The sequence below is a fragment of the Felis catus genome, chromosome B1, assembly GCF_018350175.1.
Source record: "Felis catus isolate Fca126 chromosome B1, F.catus_Fca126_mat1.0, whole genome shotgun sequence".
Classification (NCBI taxonomy): domain Eukaryota; kingdom Metazoa; phylum Chordata; class Mammalia; order Carnivora; family Felidae; genus Felis; species Felis catus.
Genome location: NC_058371.1, coordinates 165,972,379 through 165,993,071, shown reverse-complemented (window position 1 = coordinate 165,993,071; position 20,693 = coordinate 165,972,379). Strand labels below are relative to the sequence as shown.

At 36.4% G+C, this 20,693-nt stretch overlaps 1 long non-coding RNA gene and 1 pseudogene across 1 annotated transcript; both read right to left on the bottom strand.

Annotated features, from left to right (window-relative positions):
* Positions 1-405: 405 nt before the first annotated feature.
* Positions 406-2,724, bottom strand: LOC123385077 (annotated as a pseudogene).
* A 10,527-nt stretch (positions 2,725-13,251) lies between these two features.
* Positions 13,252-14,966, bottom strand: LOC123385078. The gene is made up of 2 exons (XR_006597115.1): positions 14,808-14,966; positions 13,252-13,524 (listed from the first exon to the last, which is right to left on the bottom strand). It is a non-coding gene; the product is annotated as an uncharacterized LOC123385078 (long non-coding RNA).
* Positions 14,967-20,693: the final 5,727 nt, after the last annotated feature.

Genomic DNA, 20,693 nt, shown 5'->3' with positions numbered 1-20,693 from the left:
AAGCAATTTAGCACATGAATTGTGAAATTTAAAATTTTTACATCTTTTGACTCAAATATTTTACTTTAAAGATAAAATTCCAAGGAAATAACAAGGGATGGGGGTAAAGATTTCTGTAAAGAATTCTCATTGTAGCATTACTTATAACAGTGATAAGGGACAAAACATTTTAAAATGTAGCTATGAGGGAATAGCAAATTACGTTATGATAAACTCATGACCAAAATGAAAAGTTACATTTCCTTTAAAATTTATTTATGAGTGATTATTATTTACATGGCCAATTTTCACTACACAATGTTGTGATTAAAGTCCAATACAAAGGTATACTAGAGCTATAGATGTACCTTTGAAAAAAAAAATACCAAAATGCCACTACCATTAATGTTGAGACTGCTGTTGATGGTTAATTCCTTTTTTTTTTTTTTTTGGGTTTTTAATAGTGCATTGCTTTATTGAGGGGGTGTCAGGAGGCAAGACATGATGGCAAGGAACAAAATCAATTAAAGGAAGTACAGGTACAGGAAGCAATAATGTTAAAATAGTAATAAAATGGATAACTGCAGTCATTTTAAGAGGACTCGACTCGTGGAAGATAAACTTTAATTGTTGCTGCAAGAAACATCTGTATGAAGTAGAAATTGGTTTCAGTAATATTAGTAGAGAATATGTTCTAGAAAGCGGAGGTAACTGGATGTAAAATCCTGGAAGCAATTTAATAGAATAGTCCCAGATGATTAGGCTGAGGCCAACACCTAATGAAGACGAAAGCCCTGTCTGGTGGGAATTTTGGATGATACCTAGAGAAATATTACATTGTGCGTAAACCAAATTAAGTTGTTTTCACAAGTGTTGTAAAGTTACATATAGTAAAAGGTTCTTTATACATGCACTTCAATTTCACAGCAAGAGTGGCATAGGATACCTAAACACAGAAGAGAGCATTCATGCAAGATATCTAACTCTTTGCTATAATAGTGCATACAATTCAAAATGATTACACTATCATTACGTGGTAATGGAACGTATGGCCCCCGGTATTGATATCTAAAAAGCAGCCATCACCTTCTCTGTGTGTTCTCTTTTTACGTTTTTTCTTCATTTTTATTAATCAACACTGCTGTTGTTGCTGCTTCTTAGCAAAACTGGTAAAAACAAAATTATAATCATTGAACATGGCGCTCTGGTAATCAAGACGTTTAAAACCTTCAATCTTCTGGGGTAAAGAAAGCACTGTGCAACATTTGGAACTCTTATTTACAAACAGCGTGGACACAGCTTTTCCTGGCTAGAAGACTTCCGCAATTTTCCAGGTCACGTCATCATAGGAGGTCTGACTTAAGTTCGTTTCAAAGCTAACATAAGAAAATTCTGGATGTGGAGTGATGTGAACAGTCCAATGAGTTCCATTCAATTTCATTCCATTCATTGAATACCCACAAGGATTGAACAGTGTGGCATCAATGACAGAACCCGGGGTCAGGTCACTAATTCTACTCTCAAGAGTGACATCCTTTGCAGTCGCACATTCTTTCATATAGAACTGGTCCATAACTGCTGGGTCAAGTTCACACATCAGAATTTCCAGGGTTTGATCTGGCTGACTGATTACCTGAGTCTCTGGGAAATACAAAGTATACACGTACCGACAGTCAGAATGCATGTGTCCCATACAATATAACATGCTGCTCTGTTTGGGAGAATTGCATTAAGAAACTTTATTTCTTCCTTGAAATTCCGGTGTGGGTACCTTTGGTAAGAAGGCTTCATGAAATTCTTACAAGAATAAAAGAAGCTTTGAATTGAGTGAAACTCAATTGTAATCCCTAGCAAGGTTTGGTACCACGCCTTCAAAATGAAACGTCTTTTGGAGACAAACAAGCTACTGTGAGCACTGCACATCTTTCAAAAGTATGTCCCACTCGGGGCGCCTGGTTGGCCCAATCGGTTGAGCCTCAGAGTTCAGCTCACGTCATGATCTCATGGTTCGTGGGTTTGAGTCCCACGTCATGATCACATGGTTCGTGGGCTCTGTGCTGACAGCTCAGAGCTTGGAACCTGCTTCATATTCGGTGTCTCCCTCTCTGTGCCTCTCCCTGCTCACGCTCTGTCTCTATCTCTCTCAAAGAATGAATACACATTAAAAATTAAAAAAAAAAGTGTGTCCCCCTCGGATCTTGGGATGGTGTAAAGATCCTCAGATTCTTGGTTTGCGTTGGGCTGTTGCCTGGAGAACCAAACCTCCTGCAGCTTCTTGGTCCCCTCGAAGAAAGGTGCAGCTTCCATCACCATGAGACTGCGAACAACCAACAACCACAGAAAAATCAACCAAATTAAATCTCCCACTGCTGCCCCTGCTGCTGCAGACCGTTCCAGCTGTGTTACTAAAGTTCAGGTTCCTATAATTTTATATTAAATTTAAAAAAAGTATTAGTAAAAACTTCCCAGCTTTTTTTGTTTGTTTGCTTGCTTTTTGTGAACAAAAGTTGAAGGTGAGTCTGCTGGACATAGAGGCAGATACAGTTCGGTCTCTGGTAGGCTGCTGCCCTGTTAGAGTAGAGTGAGAGCTAGCTAATATCGCTGGCCATACTGTGGAAGTTGATAGTTAATTCCTTCTTCTTTTTTTCTTTTTTTATTTAATGTTTATTTTTTTTTAATTTTTTAAAGTTTATTTATCTATTTTTTTTATTTTTTTCAATATATGAAATTTATTGTCAAATTGGTTTCCATACAACACCGAGGGCTCATCCCAAAAGGTGCCCTCCTTAATGCCCATCACCCACTTTCCCCTCCCTCCCACCCTCCATCAACCCTCAGTTTGTTCTCAGTTTTTAAGAGTCTCTTCTGCTTTGGCTCTCTCCCACTCTAACCTCTTTCTTTTTTTTTTTTTCCTTCCCCTCCCCCATGGGTTTCTGTTAAGTTTCTCAGGATCCACATAAGAGTGAAAACATACGGTATCTGTCTTTCTCAGTATGGCTTATTTCACTTAGCATCACACTCTCCAGTTCCATCCATGTTGCTACAAAGGGCCATATTTCGTTCTTTCTCATTGCCACCTAGTACTCCATTGTGTATATAAACCACAATTTCTTTATCCGTTCATCAGTTGATGGACATTTAGGCTCTTTCCATAATTTGGCCATTGCTGAGAGTGCTGCTATGAACATTGGGGTACAAGTGGCCCTATGCATCAGTACTCCTGTATCCCTTGGATAAATTCCTAGCAGTGCTATTGCTGGGTCATAGGGTAGGTCTATTTTTAATTTTCTGAGGAACCTCCACACTGCTTTCCAGAGTGGCTGCACCAATTTGCATTCCCACCAACAGTGCAAGAGGGTTCCTGTTTCTCCACATCCTCTCCAGCATCTATAGTCTCCTGATTTGTTCATTTTGGCCACTCTGACTGGCGTGAGGTGATATCTGAGTGTGGTTTTGATTTGTATTTCCCTGATGAGGAGCGACGTTGAGCATCTTTTCATGTGTCTGTTGGCCATCGGATGTCTTCTTTAGAGAAGTGTCTATTCATGCTTTCTGCCCATTTCTTCACTGGGTTATTTGTTTTTCAGGTGTGGAGTTTGGTGAGCTCTTTATAGATTTTGGATACTAGCCCTTTGTCTGATATGTCATTTGCAAATATCTTTTCCCATTCCGTTGGTTGCCTTTTAGTTTTGTTGGTTGTTTCCTTTGCTGTGCAGAAGCTTTTTATTTTCATAAGGTCCCAGTAATTCATTTTTGCTTTTAATTCCCTTGCCTTTGGGGATGTGTTGAGTAAGAGATTGCTACGGCTGAGGTCAGAGAGGTCTTTTCCTGCTTTCTCCTCTATGGTTTTGATGGTTTCCTGTCTCACATTCAGGTCCTTTATCCATTTTGAGTTTATTTTTGTGAATGGTGTGAGAAAGTGGTCTAGTTTCAATCTTCTGCATGTTGCTGTCCAGTTCTCCCAGCACCATTTGTTAAAGAGACTGTCTTTTCCATTGGATGTTCTTTCCTGCTTTGTCAAAGATGAGTTGGCCATACGTTTGTGGGTCTAGTTCTGGGGTTTCTATTCTATTCCATTGGTCTATGTGTCTGTTTTTGTGCCAACGTTTATTTATTTTTGAGACAGAGAGAGACAGAGCATGAATGGGGGAGGGGCAGAGAGAGAGGGAGACACAGAATCGGAAGCAGGCTCCAGGCTCTGAGCCATCAGCCCAAAGCCCAACGCGGGGCTCAAACTCACGGACCGCAAGATCATGACCTGAGCTGAAGTCGGACGCTTAACCGACTGAGCCACCCAAGCGCCCCAATGTTTATTTATTTTTGAGAGTGAGAGAAACAGACAGACAGTGTGTGAGCAGGGGAGGGGCAGAGAGAGAGGGAGACACATAATCCAAAGCAGGTTCCAGGCTCTGAGCTGTCAGCACAGAGCCCCATGTGGGGCTCAAACCCACGAACCATGAGATCATGACCTGAGCCGAAGTCGTCTGAGCCTCAACCGACTGGGCCACCCAGGCGCCCCCAAAATTTATTTTTAAATGTAACTTGTGGCTTCTGGTCCAGGGCTGCTGACTAAAAGCAAATATTTTTCTTCTCTTACGTCAAGATCCTCATAAAGGGACAATAAAGAGAAAAAAGTAAAAAAAGAGTGACAAAGAGGCTTTCAGTAGACAGAACATTTATAAAACATGAATAAACAGAGGACAGCCATTCTAGAACTTATGGAGAAGGGCCCAGAAGTGGAGGGGGTTGACCTTCCAGATATACCATCTCGGTGTTAATTTTTAAAAGGGCTGAAATAGTCCCCATTTACTCCCACCTCTATGCAATGCAAACACCACACAATGCGGTGTGATGTGGAGCTAGGAGTTTCTTTCCAATGAACCTGAAGTGGCTGTCTGTGCACAAACTGGGACAGTTGAGCATTTGCCTCGAAAGCAAAATTGTTCAAATTCTAGTCTTCAGAAACATTCCAGTTTCCTGCTTAATTATTCAAAGTGAACTCTGCCAGTTGACAGGTGCCACCCATCCACACAATATTGCCAGGCATTCTCAATACAAAATGATATTCAAGCATTGCTAGAAATTGAAGAAAAATCTGTAGCAAGACAAAGACCGGGATAAACAAATAGAAAAAAATTACCATAGTCGGAATATCAATTATTGGAGAATTTAATAGAACATTTTTAATAAAGAATTTAACCCTAATGCACAGAAGTTTGAAAAGGTTTTGTAATCTCCAAAATGAGAACAGAGTGATGTAAGAAAGGAATTGCTAAATATTCTTGTTATACACAAACTTCCATAGACAATGACTGAAATGGATTAATCAAGAAAAATCAACTTAACGATGTAGAGATACAAAAAGAACAACGAGGAAAACAATTAGAAAATTGTAAAATGGTTCTTTAATTCATACATTCTTTTTTTTTCTTAATGTTTATTTCTGAGAGAGAGATAGAGTGCAAGTGGGGGAGGGACAGGGAGAGAGGGAGACACAAAATTTGAAGCAGGTTCCAGGTTCTAAGCAGTCAGCACAAAGCCTGATGCAGGATTCAAACCCAACAACCATGAGATAATGACCTGAACCAAAGTTGGACACCTAACCAACTGAACCACCCAGGTGCCCCTGTAAAATGGTTCTAATGAAAGACTGAAGAAAAAGAGGTAGTCTGGAAGACCACTGTTTTTGCTTGAACCCTTTCTACACTGCTTGAGTTTTCAAAACCGTGTATTTCTATTACGTTGTTGCAAAATTTAAATGTTAAAAATTGCAGAAAAATGTGTTTCAAAACATTCCTTCTCAAAATAAGATTTCCAAACAAAAGTCAGATTTTCAAATTTACCCTTCCTCTATCACTTTAATGCTGAGTATGGAAAACAGAAACAGAAACTCATCTCTAAAGTAGTAACAATGATTTATTTTGTTGTTGTCATTGAGATTCTGTGGTCAAATGTGTACTCTGTGTGAGTCAAATATTGAGAGAAAACTTCAAGATTTCTGTGGTTTAGATAAGCTCTGTCCGTGAATGAAATTCTTCAGGCATTTTGCTAAATATCTCCTATGTCATAGTTAAAGTGCAGCCAACAACATTAAATCCTGCTTTAAAATATTGCTTTTCAATTAATTACCCTCTATGTCTTTTCTACTCATGACCTATTTGCATCAAAGCCATGTGTTCATATTATAAGACATTGGTGATTCTCTGATACAAGCTGGCTTCCCTAGCTTTTAAACTAATAATACTCCTCAGCTCAATGCCAGAAATTCCCTGCTGAGACAGGTTCTTTGACAGCCAGGATTCTTCCACCAATTTAGACTACAAAACAGCTTTGGACAATTTGGTCTTGCTTTGAACTGCCTAGAGAACAGCCACTACAACATGCCTTTCCCAACTCAAGTTGGCAAAGAGTGTGGTAGATGCAAGGATATGAAAAGAAATCAGTTCACTACAGCATTTTGGCCAAAGGGAATAATAAAGTCTCAAAAACAAATCAACTAAAGCACAAGTCTGTGAGGCTTCTCTGATATTGTGATCCCAAGACTGCCCACCTAGCAAAAAAGTTCAGTGGAAAAGGTCAAAGTAAATGATTGATTAAATGACAACATCAAACTGAAAATTCACCTGTCAAAAATATCGTGAACAAATTTAAAAGGCAAACAAGAAAATGCAGCACATATGACTGAAAAGAACTAGCATTTTACTGTATGAAGAAGTCTTAGAGTTTAATAAGACAAGAATGTCAGTCACAAAAAAAAAACAGATGAAGGAAAGTAGTGGATAATCCATACATACACAAACACACATTCACATGTAACACGATCTCATTTGAAAACATCACATATTATAATCAAAGAAATGAAGATTAATATTCAAATTACTTGGCATTTTTTCTCAGTTTTCTGGTTTCAAAGATCTTTTTTTTTTTTTAAGTTTATGTATTTATTTTGAGAAAATGAGAGAAAGTGAGAGACAGCTCAAGCCGGGGAGGGACACAGAAAGAGGGAAAGAGTGAATCCCAAGCAGGTTGGATGTGGGACTCGATCTTACCAATCGTGAGACCACGACCTGAGCTGAAATCAAGAGTCAGATGCTTAACAGACTGAGCCACCCAGGTGCTCCTTACATAATTTTTTATTTTTAAATAATCTCTACAGCCAACATGGGGCTTGAACTTACAACCCCCAGATCAAGAGTCTCATGCTCGGGGCGCCTGGGTGGCTCAGTCGGTTAAGCGGCCGACTTTGGCTCAGGTCATGATCTCGCGGTCCGTGGGTTCGAGCCCCGCGTCAGGCTCTGTGCTGACAGTTCAGAGCCTGGAGCCTGTTTCAGATTCTGTGTCTCCCTCTCTCTGATCCTCCCCTGTTCATGCTCTGTCTCTCCCTGTCTCAAAAATAAATAAAACATTAAAAAAAAAAAAAGAGTCTCATGCTCTACTGACTGAACTAGCCAGGCGTCCTTCACCTCTCAGTTTTCAATCTTGCTTCTTTTTTTTTATTTTTTTTAAATTTTTTTTTCAACGTTTATTTATTTTTGGGACAGAGAGAGACAGAGCATGAACGGGGGAGGGGCAGAGAGAGAGGGAGACACAGAATCGGAAACAGGCTCCAGGCTCTGAGCCATCAGCCCAGAGCCCGACGCGGGGCTCGAACTCACGGACCACGAGATCGTGACCTGGCTGAAGTCGACACTTAACCAACTGCGCCACCCAGGTGCCCCTCAATCTTGCTTCTTAAAGATCGGATTACTAAGAAAGAGTAAAGTATACTGAACTCCATATAATGTTAACTGGTACAACTGGTGGAAGCTGGCAAGATTTTTCTAAACAGCATTTGGATAATATATATCAAAGTTTAAGAATGGTTATACCTAGTTAATTTCTCTTGTAAGACTCCACTTAAAAATTGGGGCACCTGGGTGGCTCAGCTGGTTAAGTGTCTGACTCTTGATTTTGGCTCAGGTCAGGATCTCACGTTTCATGATTTCAAGCCCCACATCGGGCTCTGTGCCATCAGCTTGGGATTTTGGGGATTGCTTGGGATTCTCTCTCTCCCTCTTTCCCTCCACCCCTCCGCTGGCTCACGCTCTCTCTCTCTCTCAAAGTAAATAAATACACTTCAAAAAGTTACTCTACTTAAAAATACCTAAGGTGAAGACTCAAAATTTGTGTATAAGGCTGCTTAAAATAGTATCATTTCTAATACCAGCAGCAAAGGAAGAATTTATATGTCTAACAAGAGAAATGACTTAAATAGATTCTGGATAGGTGACTCTCACATCATGCAAGTTTTCCAAGAATAAAAAAAAAAAAATGCATTCAGCTAATAAACGTTCTACTTCATAGGGTGGTTAAAAATATCAAGTAAATAGGGGAGCCTGGGTGGCTCAGTCAGTTAAGCATCCGACTTTGGCTCAGGTCATAATCTCACGGTCCATGAGTTTGAGCCCTACGTCAGGCACTGGGCTGACACCTCTGAGCCTGCTTCAGATTCTGTGTCTCCCTCTCTCTCTCTCTGCCCTTCCCCCATTTACACTCTCTCGAAAATAAGTAAAAATTAGAAAAAAAAATTTAAAAAGAATATCAAATAAATACACATAAAACCCTTAGAACAGTGCCTGGACATTATAATAATAAACATTAACCATTATAAACAAATAATTATTTAATAATAATATTAAAAGCTTATTCACTGGCAAATTTGCCACTGAAATTTTTATCACCTTCTACCACTAACTAGATAGAATGACAGGTAAATAGTGGAAAGAGTAAAGGCTTTGAAATCAAACGAATGGGAATAATAACAAAGATTACCTGTTTTGAGGGGAGACTTAAAGACATAATGCATTTAAAGTGCATTTATGAGTACCAAAACATTGTAGTACTCAAATAAAAGGCACATTGTCATTATTATTATTAACAAAATATACAAAAAATAATATACTAAATATATGTATTTTTATTGTAGCAAATTTCAAAAAAGATATAATACAAAAATAGAGGTAATAAGAAAATGAACTTTCATGCATGTAATTCTAAGTTTTAATAGTTTTTGACAAATAGACATTGTTGTTTCATTTATGCATCCACTTTCAACACATGCACTGGATTATTTTGAAGGAAACTCTAGGCAGTATTTTATTTACAAATCGGATAGCTTGAAAATATGAGCATTCTTTTATTTTTAACATAACCCCAATATTATCATCACATCTAAAGCAATTCTGCAAAATCAACAAAGCCCAGTTAGGGCTCAAGTTCCTTCCCTATTGTCTCCTATATTTTTTGTTTCTTTGAATCCAGGCCCGAGGAAGGTCCATACGTTACAGTACTTTTGTCTCAAGTTTTAAACGTGAGTTCTCATCCACTCCTTTTCTTTCTTTGCCACTTGCGGAGGAAATGGGATATTTGTCCAAGGGTTTCCAGCCTCAATTTTGCTTACTGCAGCCCCATGGTGCTGCCCAAAATGTTCCTCTTTATTTCCTGTGTATCGATAGTTAAATTTATATCTAACTTCGGTTTTTTTTGGCAAGAGTAATTCACAGGCGGTTTTTGTACTTTCACCAATAGGCATATATGTTTGATTTTCTCTTTTTTGTGTTATGCAAGCAGTCACTAATTATCATTGCTTAGATCTGTTCTACCATTTGAATGGCAATATTCTAATTCTCATTTTATTCTTTATTACCTAGAATAATATGAAAAGAAACTTCTCACCGTTTATCCTTTGTTAGAATTCATTTGGAAGAAGCAGGATGAATGCTAGCTTCTTTTCTGTATATATTCCAATTTTTGCAATAAGTTGGTTTCCTAATATTCTTTGAAGGGAGCTGTTGATTCCGTCTTAGAGTTTTGCTGATCCTTACAGAGAGATACATATGTTATCACACTTACCTTCTAGCACAAGCCTGCTGGTCGCCCCTCATTGGAGGTCTGTATGCCAGGTCTGCAGGACCCCCAGCCAAATAGTGCCCCTTCTTCCGAGGTCGAGGTCTCAGTTCTGTTGATTGCTTCTTCATGCTTCCAAGATCTAATAATTGCAACTTTTTCCCTGTTTTCCCGGTCGTAGGTGGTTGTTGTTCCCTATAGTTACTACCTATATGATTTTCTTCGAGTTGTATCATTTCATTTTTTACATATTGACATCCCAGAACAATTTGGAATCAATCCTATGAATAGTGCCAGAAATGGAATCAGTTTCATCTACTTTTCCTGTGGTTTAACTAGTTAGTCCAACAGTACTTATTGAAAAGCTCAGGTTTTCTTGGATATTGTTTGTTCTTCTAAATGTATTGTATAATCAACATGTCAAGCTCCAGACAAAAGCATTGAATACATGATAAAGGCAGTATTTAAGTCGGTGGGGAACAAATTCTTGTTGGAGTGAAGAAGTGCTGCTGTTGTGACACTCAGAGCAAGTGAGGCAAAACAGGGAGGCTAAGCATCCTTAATTTTCCCTTCCAAGATCCAGCCTTGGCAGCAGCACCCCCATCAGGCAGAGACTTACTGAAGCCAGCGCACGAACAGAAATGTGGTTAGTAGAGGCCCAGACTGCAAATCTAGTCAATTATACACGGGCAGGGGCAGGTTTTGAAATGGAGACACAAGAGTGTAACAACTGGTTGTTTACAGTCTTCTGCTCTTATAGAAGAATTGCCACTAACAGCATTGCACACATGCTTTTTCATAGATTTGCTGGTGCATTTTGAGATACGTAGAGATGAGATTGCTGGGTCAAAGAATAATGTAGAATATTGCCAAATTCTCCTCCAGGGAGATTTACCGTTTTGTATTCCAAACAGAAAGGTTCGACAGTGCTGGTTTTCCTTCAGTCTCATCATAATATAGTTACACTTTGGGATCCTTTGCCAATCTGATTGGTGAGAAACAGTAGTTCAGCTTTAACTAGCACATTTCTCTTATTATGGAGAGTCGTGGACATTTTCATGTAATAAAGAGCTACTTGCATTTCTTTTTCTGTGACCTATCTGTTCCTATCTGTACATTGCCCATTTGTGTTTTATCTCTCTGCCTTCAGAAGGCTTTTATATATTAGAGGTAATAACTCTTTGAACTGATGCAATTTTCAAACCTTTTTCCTATTAGTCACTGTGTTTCTTACTTTGCTTTTTGGATTTTTTGCAATGGAAAGTTATTTCTTAATACGGTTAAATGTAATATATCAGTATTTTTTCTTACTGCATCTAGATTTCGACTCCTGTTTAGAAAATTTTCCTGTCATGTTATAAATGAATTCCCCCATGTTTCCTTCTTGCATTATAGTTTCATTTTCTGTTAGAATTTATCTTGTCTACAGTGTCAGAAATACATATAATTTTATCTATTTTCTTTATGGTTAACTAAGTATCCCAACACTACATATTAAGTGTTCATTTTCTCCTCAATGTTTAAATGCTGCTTTTATTGTCTACTAAATTTCCATATGCAGTAAGATCGATTTATGGCTTACCTATTCTATTATACGGGCCTGGTTTCCATTTGTACACATAGCATAGTGATTAAGAAATGGAAACTCTGGAAAATGTTTTAATAGAGTTAGTCACTACTGGAATCTATGTCCTGATTATTATTTGCTCTGTTAAATGACTTTTATAATTAACTTGCCAAGCTCCAAAGAAAACTAGCTTATTAATATTTTCTTGGAAAAGCTTCAATGTTATAAATTATTGCACGGAAGAATGAATTCTATAAAACATTGTCTAAGAATATGGTATGTGCTTTCATTTGTTTATATAGACACACACATTTGTTGGACATAAATTTATATACAGGTATGCTTTTTCTTTTGTAAATGGAATTGTCTCATTCATAGCATCTTTTTAAATATTGATTTCATGATTTTATAATCTGATATCACCCTGGAATTCTGTTTAAGTTTCCCCATCAATTTTTTTGATTTTCCACATATATAATTCTATCTTTACTTTCTAATAGAATTCTTACTTTCTAATTCTTATGCCTTTGTGTTTGACTGCTTTTATAAGTAATAGCTCTAATAAAAATGCTAAATAGTAATAGAAAGACAAAATGTATTTGCCTTACGTCTGACATTAATCAGAAAGCTTCTAATGTTTTCCCATTGGATAAGATACCAACTTTAGGGCAATGGTGTGTGTGTGTGTGTGTGTGTGTGTGTGTGTGTGTGTACGTGCATGCACAAATCAGATTTTTGTCCTTAAGGACAATAAATTTCAAATACTCTTAAATATCTGAATATGAGCATATGATTTACCTCTTTAGCTCTATTAATACAACAGATTATGTAAATGTGTTTGTTGATATTTAACTATCATTGCATATTGCATTCCTAGCATCACATATTCCATGTTGATATGATTGGATTGTAATTTTATTTTCGGTACAATCTTTTATGTTTAGGGTTAATAATTCACCCATTTCATTCCGGATATGAATTTGCATTTTTCCTTCTTTTCTCTGTTCTAGAATAGTGTAAATAGACTGAAGATTTTCTTATCTTTAGAGTGTGGCAAAATTCTCATCTCGATCCATTCAAAGTCATTATTTTTATTATTATTATTATTATTGGAGTAATCTCTTACTTTCCCTATTTATTTCATGATAATTGATCTGTTTAGACTACCTTTTAGGATTAAAGGATAAATTTTTATTTGATAAATTCTATTTTGCTAGACAATTATTCATCTTATCTGGATTTTCATATACATTTGCATAGAGGTATGCAGACTAATGACATATTTCCCATATATATAAAATTTCTAAATTTATGTATTCATGTTTTTCCCTACACTTTTTAAAAAATTAGTATGGTTAACTATTAGTTTTTCATTATAATTTCATTTTTTTAACGTTTTATTTATTTCTGAGACGGAGAGACAGAACATGAACAGGGGAGGGTCAGAGAGAGGGAGACACAGAATCTGAAACAAGCTCCAGGCTCTGAGCTGTCAGCACAGAGCCCGACGTGGGGCTCGAACTCACGGACTGCGAGATCATGACCTGAGCCGAAGTCGGCCACTTAACCGACTGAGCCACCCAGGCGCCCCATGATAATTTCAAATAAATGAGTTCACTATTGGGTTAATTTATTAGTTCTTAATAATGTTTTGTTATACATTTCAATTTTGGAGCTGGTTTAATTCTTCTGCTTTGTTTGGTTTATATAGTTCTTCATAAAGTTTCTTTTACTAAGCAGTTAGGTGTTTAATTCCCTTTTCATTTTTATTGTTGTAAGTATTTAATCTACAAATTTTCCTCTAGTACCTAATTTAGCTGTGTTTCATCAATTCTGATATGTTGTGTTCTCATAAAACTTTATTTTCAAGAACATCTGAAGTTTTGGTTTCCTCTTTGACTCCAAGAGTTGTGTGACAGCTGATTTTGTGCGTCAACTTGACTGGGCCAGAAAGTGCCCAGATATTTGGTCAATCATTATTCTGGGTGTGTCTGTACGGATGTTTAGGATGAGATAAACATTTGAAGTGGTAGACCAAGCAAAGCAGATTGCTCTCCCTAATGTGGGTGAGCCTCATCCGATCAGTTGAAGGCCTGAAAAGAATTAAAAAGTTAATCCTTTTGCAAATAAAAAGGGAATTCTTCTTTGTGATTGTTTGATATGAGTTATTAGTCTTCTCTGGCCCTTGAATTAAGACTGAAACATCTGCTCTTCTTGGGCCTTGAGACTACTGACTTCCATATCAGACTTAGATTGAAATTACACATCAGCTCTCTTGGGTCTCCAGTATTTCGACTCACTTTTCAGATCCTGAGACTTGTGAACCTCCATAAATGCCAACCTATTCTTTGTAATATATCTCTCCTTCCCTCTCTCTCTGCAGAGAGAGAGAGAGAGAGAGAGAGAGAGAGAGAGACGAAGGAAGGAAGGAAGGAAAGGAGGGAAGGAGGGAGGAAGAAAGGAAGGAATGGAGAAAGGAAGAAAGGAAGGAAGGAAGAAAGGGAAGGAAGGAGGGAGGGAGGAAGAAGGAAGGAAGGAAGGAAGGAAGGAAGGAAGGAAGGAAGGAAGAAGGAAGGAAGGAAGGAAGGAAGGAAGGAAGGAAGAAGGAAGGGAGACACATAGATACATAGATACATAAAAAATAATCTATGAGATATGCTTTTCTGGATAACCCTAATACAAGTTGTTTATTGATTTATTTTTAAAATCCCAGGTGGAAGGTACTTTTGTAACTTTGGAATGCTTCTGGTTTAAATTGCAATCTGGTTATGCTATTTATGTTATTTCAATCACACACACACACACACACACACACACACACACACACAACCTTACTGTTTCTATAACCATCCTATTTTGGAGAGGGGGAGGAACTTGTTTTGTGTATTTCTCCTTCCTGTTATTGATGTCTCCTATTTGTCCTTGTGTCTCCTGTGGCTACTATTTTATGGAAGTTATTGCTGTGGGATGAAACCTATTGCCCTGGACTGTTTGCCTACCCTGAACTACTAAATCAGAGAGAAATCAACTTCTATTTTCTTGAGACTGCATTTTAGTCTCTTTCTTTAGCTTGCCTTACTGTATGTAACTAACCACAGTCAAACTTACCAAGTCTGTAGCTCTGAAGAGAGACTGGCTCAGTGACAAGAAGCTTTACAAAATAGTCCTAACTAATGCAAATAAAATGTGGCACACATTTGGGAGTAATTCATAAAAGATGCTTTCTATTATTTTACCACTCTCTTCCCTACAACTACTTAAAATTCTAATAATTATATTCCACAGACTAATTGATGATCTTGCATCCAAAGATTTATAACACAAGACAATAAGTTATTAATTTTGAATAAATAGTATAAAATATTTATCTTATTACATTTGAGCTGCTGTAACAACAGAATACCATAACTGAGTGGCTATTTCTCACAGTTCTGGGGCCCAGAAAGTTCAAGATCAGGATGCCAGCAGATTCGGCATCTAGTGAGAGCCCACATCCTGGTTCATAGGTGGCCATTTTCTTGCTGTGTCCTCACATGGTGGAAAGGGTGAGTGAGTCCTCTGGGATCTCTTTTATTAGGGCACATATTCCATTTATTAGAACTTCACCATTATGACTTAATCACCTTCCAAAGGTCCTGCCTCCAGATACCATCACACTGGGGATTAAATTTCAACATGAATTCTGAAGGGACACAAACACTCAATCTGTACCAACACTGTATTACTTAAATGACTATATAAACATGTGACACATAAGTAAAGACCAAGCAACCTACTTAAAAACTGTATGCCATACATTAGTTGTGAAGAATATAAAATTCCTCTTCTCCTAATTGTCCTGGAAACTTCCTTTTAGGTGTTATTAATAGTATTGCTTCATTTTACATAAGCAATCATCCTAAATTTCCTCATTTCTTAGGTAATAATTGAAGAAATGACCACTTTGAAGTTGTGTAACATTTAACAAATGTATGTTTAGTTGGTTAGATTCTTTAACTGGCCAACCTCCAATCCAGTTTGTTCCATCAAGATGAAGTACAACAATGTTTTTATTTTTTTCATGTTGTTACATTAGGAAAATAACAGGCACAGCTCAAATTTATCTGTATTTCAGATAAAAATACTGCAAAAATAAGTTGAAAATTGAATTTTCACATATATGAAGTGGGTGGTTTACTTAAAAACAACTTATGAGTAACATTTTTGAAATGAGTGCATGGTCAAAGTCTTACCCTATTTCATTGGGGCTAACAGCTTCAATTCCTTATTCAGGATTCTTTGGGAGTAATTTATAAAGTTACCAGAATTGCAAAAATTTTCCTGGTACCACAATTCAGAGATCTTACAAGGTAAGCAGATTTTGGTAGGGTAGTATATTACTTTAACCACCATTCTCATAACGTCGAGTGATGTAATAATAATGCAATGTTGGGACGCCTGGGTGCCTCAGTCGGTTAAGCGTCTGACTCTTGGTTTTGGCTCAGGTCATATCTCATTGTTCATTTAGTTCAAGCCCCATGTTGGACTCTGTACTGACAGTGAGGGGCCTGCTTGGGATTCTTTCTCTCAAAATAAATAAACGTTAAAAAAAATAATAATGCAATGTCTTGAATACTACAGTAATAACAGCTTAAAAACTCAAGTTCATAAATTATTTAATAGGTAGGGTGGTAGGTATATAGCAAAAAGACAGAAATTGGAGTGCATCTAAGTTTTTTCCTAGTACATGTCCCTCATACATATAAGCATTTCAATGTGTTTCATTGAGAGTACATGGTCAATTGGCTAAACAAAATGTACTTCAAATTGTGACTTAACTGCAAGCCTATCTTAGCATAAGGTAAGCAAAAGTTTACAATATAGTTCTTTAACACACTTGAGGTAAATTACCATAAAGCTTATTAATCTTTAGTTACTTCCTTAAAAACAGTTTGAGAGATTCTATAATCAATGCAATTATGTATGCTTAAAGTACTCCTAATACCTGACTTAACCCACAAAATATGCAGGTTCCTATTACTTTATTTCTCTAGTTTTTAAAAAAATCAAACTCTGATTACCCCCACAGAAATCTGTCATATATCCCTCATTTAGCAAGTACTTAATTTTAATATTGTTATGATGGCAATATAGAGTCATATCATATATATGTGTGTATATATATAATGTGTGTATATATGATATATATGTGTATATATATATGATATATATGTATATATATCATATATATGTGTGTGTGTGTGTGTGTGTGTGTGTGTGTGTGTGTGTTTAACTTAAAAACGTTCAATTACATTAGGCTTGGAGAAAAAGGACAGGAACTGAAGGAAGGCAAACAGAGAAGAGTTGGGAGAAACTAAGAGACTAAAACATACAGATGACAGAGACAAATAGAAGATAAACAAATGTACACAGCACAGAACATTCCATCTACTGTTCTGCTCAGTAGCTCTCCATGCTCCTGAGTGGTTTCTCGTTTTCACTTTGCTCTCACAAAAGGAAAAGGGAATGTCCTCACATTCTGTGTCGGCCTACTGCACCATTCCATTAGTCATGTACGTGTCTTGGTAAATGTGTACTACTGTATACACTCTATATATGGACAGAAAACTATATTAAGTGAATACTGAACTTTATTATAAACTATATTTTGTCATTAGTTTTGATTATGTAATTTAAGATTTATAATTTTATAATTTAACAGATTTTGAAAATAATATTTTTATGTTACAGGCCTGTTTTAGAGGTCATTCCTACAACAGGAGGGATGAAACCCCTTCTCCACCCACCCTGTTCATGTGACCTAAGTTCCAAGCAACAATCTCAAAAATGAACTTTTGGAAATTATCCAAGATTTGAACTGGGAACAGCCTTTGTATTACCAAGATTAACTAACAGAATTCTTGATATTACAGAATGCAGCATTCATATTTAGTATGCCACCTAGAACAGTACTATCACTTAACCATGTATTAAAGGCTTGAAATCCTCTACCTCCCCGATACCTCCATCATTCATTTATTCATTTTACCAGGTAAAAATTTATGATTGCTTATTAATAAAAATTTAACTTAACTCAATTTAATCTGCAAATAATCTAAATCAGGCATGATTTCCCTCAACGTTACAATAAGAAAATGGGAGTAATGAGCCAGATAGCTAAGGGGCAGAACTAGATTCTGAATATAGATCTTTCTGAATTCAAAGTCCACACTATTTTCGGAAGTTGCCTTTAATGCAAAAATCTAGAAAGGATACCATTTAAAAAGAGTGACAGAACGTTGTTTTCAAAACTGTATGTTTATTTCTGTAGTTGGCATCATGCTTACAATTTAAATGTTCTCATTTATGAAGTGGTCTTAAAACTCTCCTGCATGTGTTAGCTAATAAAATATCTGTCTACTTCTTTGTTGTTGTTGTTATATTTGTCAGACAGCCATCAGTTATGGTTGTGTGCCTGATTGGAAGATCTTTCATTTCAAGAAAATGTGAAATGTTTCCATGGAGATCAGCTTGAGATAGCCCAGTGACGAACTTCTTAGCTATAATTTCACATTGGTTTCTATGGTTTCCAGATAGGGGAAGAAAATGAACTTGCAGATTTTTTTGTCATGTAAAAGGTTATTGGAAAATAAGAGATACTGCTCAAATTAATGTCATCCCCTTCCAGGAAAGCAACTGCTGTTACCAAAAAACATGAAAGCTTTGAAGATGCATGTTGTCCATCCATGCACTTTTCTACACTGGTAACAAATGAGGGACTATCATGATACTTAAACAACTTCCAAAATTAGCTGAAACTTCTCTTAAAAGGGCTGAATTCATTGTTTCAATGTTTTAACAATGGGTACTAATAGCTGGCTTGCGATCTAGTTCACTTTTCTTGCATCACATCTTTAAAGACAGAACACAGTGCATCTGCTAAATCAGTTAAGGAGCAGGGGAAAACTGACACGGAGATAGCTCTTTATTCATGGCTTATAACTAAAACCAGAATTTAGCAGTTTTTTTAGATACTTGTCATTGTTATTATCTGTAAGGTTGTGTTATGAAGCAAGAACTAACAAGCAGTGGACCTCATATTCAAATCCTATTAAGTGGTGCATATAATTAGACTGATCAAACATATCACCCCTTTAGCCCTATTCTCCAGCCTGACTCTTACTTACCAATCTTCTCAATAATTGGCATGCATCCACAGCATGTATTTATCAACACACCATCACCACTTGGGATAAGATCAAGATTGTCTTTTCTTAGGAAGTCAGTGAAATTCCTAATGGAGCAGTACACCAAAACAGAGAGATGTGAACTCTATTTCATCTTCACTAAAAAAAAAAATTAATTATGTTTACATATTTATTTTTTGAGGGAGGGAGGGGGAGAGAGAGAGAGAGAGAGAGAGAGGGAGAGAGAGAGAGAGAGAAATAGAGAGGGCACAAGCCAAGGAGGGGTGGAGAGACAGGGAGAGAGGAATCCCAAGCAGGCTCTGTGCTGTCAGTGCAGAGCCAGATGCAGAGCTCAAACTCAAGAACCATGAGATCATAACCTGAACCAAAACCAAGAGTTGGACACGTAACCGACTGAGCCACCCAGGCGTCCCTCATCTTCATTTTATATACTTCAATGTCACTTAGCCAATCCATGGCTAATCATGGGCATATATCTATTCAGCAAGATACATGACCAGCTTACAGACTTTACAGGATTAGTATAATTTCAAATGAAAAAAAATCCAATAATTTAACAGCTGTAACAGCACATAGATATGGAAAACAATTATTCATTCTTCACTTATTCATGCTTATTTACAGCCTAATAGCAGAATATAGCCCTGGCAGCTCAGTCTTTCCAAATAAAGGGAGAATATGTATCAAAACAAAGTTATCCAACTCTGCTGACAGCAAGCAAATGTATTCAATAACTGCCAAGTAATATTTTCCTTATAATGATAATATATAATAATGTAATTTTCCAAGAAGGGCATGAGACAATGTAAGGACTATGTTGTGGCTGTAATTTTATAAATGCATCCAAAATTTGCTTTAAGGCACATGGAGAACAACAACATGGCTTGCCTCCAATGTTTTACATATGATCAAAATATAATAACCAGTGAGAAAGGTTAGAAGCAGTAAAAGATTCAATATCTAAATTGTATTATAAGAAACCAGTGGCCACAAATTTTAATACCACAATATTTTTAAGTATATATATGTATATATACATTCCTTAAAATACTTGTATTCTTAAAAAATATACATGGATATGTATGTGTATATATTCTCTCTATAGGTTTGTGTATGTCTATGCCTGTATCTATATCTATATAGATTATTATATTATCTATATATTATATATTATTTATATATATCTATATATTTATTATTTATATTTATTTATGTTTATTTATATATATAAATCTATATCTATAAAATATATATAATCTATAATATATATATAATCTATATATCTATCTACATATATTTAGTTACATTTATTTATATATATAAATATATATTTATATATAATATCTATATATTATAATATATATTATATATATATATAATATATATATAATATATAGATATTATATATATAAATATATATATATAGATGTATACACATGCAGTCTCTTTACACATAAATACATCACACACACACACACACACACACACACACACACAGGCTTATATATACATATATAAACCTGAAGAGGTAGGCTTTAACCCTCATTTCAAATAATAAAATATTCAGGGTGAAGCTAAAGAAAGTAACTGCCATTTTAAAAAATACTCATTACGTGCCACATGCATTCCTTAACTCTACTTCCTTATTGATCTACTCTCTTCATAATGTTTTTCACTCCCAAGGTTTTCACAACAATCTGTTATTTGCTCCCTATCTTCTCTAGTTTCAGCTTGAATCTTTCCAAAATTTCCAACCTGTATACCTGAAAAAAAAGACTAACAGTGTTAACTTGAAAGTAAAAGAACAGGTCTGAAGTTTGGCTTCTGACACCACTGTTTACAAGTCGTGTGTTTGGGAAAGTTTCATTCATTCTGAACTTAGGGTATACAGGTGTGTAAATCGATGGCCCTATGTGGAACTTCCTATTACCAGTGGACCCAGGAAGAAAGAATTTCAAATCCGGTTCTGCAAAATAAGCTGGCCATAACCGAAAGTGGAGGGCTTTGGCAATACAGTTTAATCCAAGCTGGTACTGAAGAAGACTGGAAATCTTCCTGGTAGGCAGTACTTTAAG